The 4,169-nt window shown below is 34.8% G+C and overlaps 3 non-coding genes across 3 annotated transcripts; all 3 read right to left on the bottom strand.

Moving 5' to 3' along the window:
- Positions 1–1,118: 1,118 nt before the first annotated feature.
- Positions 1,119–1,248, bottom strand: LOC141636853 (small nucleolar RNA snoR74). The gene has a single exon (XR_012541433.1). It is a non-coding gene; the product is annotated as a small nucleolar RNA snoR74 (small nucleolar RNA).
- Positions 1,249–1,754: 506 nt separating this feature from the next.
- LOC141636856 (small nucleolar RNA snoR74) lies at positions 1,755–1,884 on the bottom strand. The gene has a single exon (XR_012541436.1). It is a non-coding gene; the product is annotated as a small nucleolar RNA snoR74 (small nucleolar RNA).
- A 1,166-nt stretch (positions 1,885–3,050) lies between these two features.
- Positions 3,051–3,180, bottom strand: LOC141636854 (small nucleolar RNA snoR74). Its single transcript, XR_012541434.1, has one exon. It is a non-coding gene; the product is annotated as a small nucleolar RNA snoR74 (small nucleolar RNA).
- Between the last annotated feature and the right edge of the window lie 989 nt (positions 3,181–4,169).

Raw genomic sequence — 4,169 nt, 5'->3', positions numbered from 1 at the left:
ACTTGAATTCTAATATCAATAATCGATCTTAAATTACTAATGAACGATAACAATCCGCGATTCTGACTTCATAGCCAGAATCCAACTCAAGAACAGACGCAGGGATTGATGCGCCTCTTCCAGAGGACGCAGCAGATGCCGCGCCTGTTCTGGGTTAGCTTATGTCCCTGAACTCTTTCTCGCTCTGACGTAGCTCCTAATTACGTATTAAATCAACTATTAATCGTATTATCACTTCTAATCTGACGTATTTTCAATTCCAATTTTATTTTTCTTCGAAATCCCGTCTTCGAGCGTGCTTTTGACGTAGATCAAATAAACCATGTAATTCTTGTAATTTTAATTTTCGTATTTCATTTATCGTAATTGTTATTATGTATGATTTAATTGTGTGGCATCCACATGTAATTTAATCTAACATTTACTTTGACCACATTGTTTGCTAAAATTAAGTGTTAACCGACATAGTCTAACTTCACATGTTAGGATTAATCTGTATTTGTTGCATTGCATGCATTACATCGACGACATATCAAATATGAACGATTTCCCTAATCATTAGTAGAGGCCACTATCGAGGCGGGCGGGATTAGGTGTTCGAATTAAAAAGTTTCTTAATACGTACCCACACCCTTACTCCAGTTATCTCAGGACATCCGTGTCCATTGACATCTCGAGAGTCATTCTAGACATGGAATGCTAAGGGTAACGAGTTCTTAGTGTTCATGTCATTACTTTGTGTCTTGACAAGGCACGATGTATTCGAACGGTTTCCAATTTTTCCACAATAAATTGGTGGCGACTCCAAAAATGCAGGCTTATTCAACCTTTCACCGGTTTCAATGCCTCACAAATCGGTAACGGCCCATGACGTGCTTTGGCAAACTAAGGTTCTGTGGGAGAAATGCCGCCGCCTCGAAACCAAGGCCCGGGTGGGCGCGGCGCGGGTGGCCCATGTCCACATACATTCACCCAAATCACAGCAAACAATAAACCTTAATTTCATCTTCATTTGAATTTTGAGATCAAGAACCTGCCTCATAAGCACAGTTCAGGAAATAGTAACATTACCATACAATAGCAGTTTCACAAGAAATGTGTTTTTTCAGACATTAAATAGATGTCTCATCATTTACTGAACCTTTAGTCAATAGAAACAACGGAGGTTCACCCAAAAACAATGCAAGTTGCTTTTCCTGATGTTTACGAAAACCTTGTTTAGAAATACAGACAAAGCCTTGCTTTTTTCATCAGGTTTCAATCATGTGCACCAGGTACAAATACATATGCAGAGAGTCCATAAATAAGGAACATATACTGATATACTCCCTCTGTCCCGATCATTTGTTATCCTTTTCCATTTTTGGGTGTCTCAGTCATTTGTTGTCCTTTCTATTTTAAGAATGAACTTGATGAGTAATTTGATCATTCTCATTCAATTTGTTCCACTTGTCATTTAGTTATTGGCTTATTTATCTTTCCTTGGTCTTTGTGCCAAAACAAAAAAGACAACAATTGACCGGGACGGAGGGAGTAACTAGTTAGAAAGAAAAGAAACGCATGCTTCTCTAATATAACTAGTTACCGATTACCAATTCTAAGCACATTCCACGAAGGAAATATGTAAATAAACAAAAAAACGATAGATTATTGCATTGAACCATAACTTCAGTATTTTGGGATTGAACAATAACTTCGGTACAGTTCATATACTCCTATGACCATAAAAAGTTAGTTATTTTGATTTTTTAACTGGTTGTATCATCATTTACTGAACCTTCAGCCACTAAACAAAACAGAAGTTCACCCAAGAACAATGGTATTTTATTTTCCCTGACGTTAACAAAAGTAAGTTGGAAAATAAAAACAAAGCTTTGCTTTTTTCAATCAGGTTTCAATCTTTTGAAGAAGAAATAAAAAGATACACTCAGCCTTACACGCTCCACAGGAAACCAGAAGAGTAACTGAGATGGTTGAGATTACTAGCTCCAAAAAACAATCCAAGAACAATTGACAACACAACCATGCTTTGTACCATACTTCTAATTTCAACTATGACCGATCGTTAATAATACCTTAACAAGTAAGTCAAATTGAAATGTAACATCGTTTATTGTTTACTGAGAGCATCCACATTGAAGAGGATTGACCATCCTCTTAGATGAGAGAGGGTACTAAGAGGATGTCCTTTTCAATGTGGAACCAATATTGAACATCCTCTTTAAAGAAGGAAGAGGAACTTCCTCTATTTTTAGAGGAAGTACAACCCTAGGCCCTTGTGCCAACTTTCTCTACTAACCTATAAAAATATTGTATGTGGACATTATTTTATTTGATTTTGAATATAAAAAATAATTAAAATATAAAAGAGGAAATGGAGAGGATCCTCTTTGACGTGGGAGGAAAAATAGAAGAAGAGAAGGAGGAGGATATAGATAGTGGAAAATGAGTTGGAAGAAAGAGAAGGTGATGTGTCAAAAAGATAGAAGGAGATGAAAAAAATAAGAGGTACCAATTTTTTATAAAATGCTACTTTACTTTCCCTAAAGTTAACGAAAGCCAAGTTCAGAATAAAAACCAGGCTTTGCTTTTTTCAATCAGGTTTTCAGACTTACACCTCGATAGGAAAGGAGCAAAGTAAGGCTAAGATTACCCACGTCTCAAGTTGGGTCTTAGTTCAGATTTTCACAAGTCCCAAGCTAAGATTTAGGATAAAGTGGTATGAATTTGAGACTTGTCTTAAGTTGGGTCTTGGGTTTCCTGGGTTTCTAAAACTCAACTTGAGACCCATGAATAGTAATTGTCAGTGGGAAATGTGGATCCCACATGTAAAGAATATAAGTTTTTGAGTCTTAGGTATGAAGTAGAAAAATAGTTGAGTCTTAATCGAGTCTTGTAAATAAAATGGTAAATATTTTTACTGTTATTGAGACTCAAACCGGGTCTTAGGATAAACATAGTAGAATCGAAAACAAACCTACCTCATACCATATGCCTAGTTTCAACTAGGGACAATTGTTAATAAAACATTAAACAAGGAAGTGAAATTGAAATGTAACATCGTTTGCTGAACCTAAACTCCTCGAAAAACTCCATCGGCTCACCCAATAACAATGAAAGTTGATTTCCCTGAGCTTTACGGGAGACCTATCCACATAAGGCAATAGGCCCCTGCTTTTTTTCATCAGGTTTTATACTACACAACTCAACCACATGAAATCATTCAACAGGAGACGATTCGATAAACTAAACCCACTACAATGATCAAAACTACCAAACAATTAACAGTTTGGATAAATGCTAATAAATAAATAATGATTGGGAGTGACGGAGTATCAATTAATAGCTAGAAATGTTTTACAGTTGAAGAGTCTATCACAGTCAAAATACTCGAGAGAGGGTGAATTGTGTATTTAAAAACTTACCCACTTTTTATTTTATATCAATGCAATTAATTACTTAAAGTTTATTAATTAAACTTTAATTAATTAACTAAGTGATTGTGAATGTAATGAAATGAACAGAAACGAAAACTGCAAAGACACACGGTTTTGAAGTGGTTCAGCTTCACACGTCGAAGCCTACGTCCACTATTCTCGATTAATAATTTTAGTACCTTTCTCCGGATTACAAAATTATCAACCCACTCGTATAACTAACTCTAGTTATAACTCAATTTGAATATCACTAGATATTCGATTCTGACTATCTTAAGTTACTAAGAAAGCACTTGATTGTTCTTCTAAGTGTTCACACAGTTGAACGAGTAAAAACAATATGAAATACTATTCTCTTATAACGTAACCTTAAGAATAACATGCAATTCAAGGATCACGACTTTTCGTAAAGATTTTCAAATACAAAACAATAAAAATAACTGATTAAAATTAAACTCAAAATTGTTTGCAAGGAATTTTACATTTCGGAAAGCTTATTTGAAATTATGAATATCACAAGTATATATAGTAGAGAGGAGCACTAGGGTTTTGATCGGAACCCTAGTAGAACCGTGGGGCAAGATAAATTGTCCTTTAAGAAACAAATCTTATTTTTCCTTAACTTATTCTACTAAATATTTTGATCAAGTAAAATAAGGTAAATCTAATATATCTTATAAGATATAGAAATATCTTATGCTGGCAAATATAGAAAAGATTTGACCTAACAAA

This window comes from Silene latifolia, chromosome Y (assembly GCF_048544455.1).
Source record: "Silene latifolia isolate original U9 population chromosome Y, ASM4854445v1, whole genome shotgun sequence".
In the NCBI taxonomy this organism is placed as follows: Eukaryota; Viridiplantae; Streptophyta; class Magnoliopsida; order Caryophyllales; family Caryophyllaceae; genus Silene; species Silene latifolia.
The sequence above is the reverse complement of the archived record's forward strand: the minus strand, read 5'-3'. Positions and strand labels throughout refer to the sequence as shown.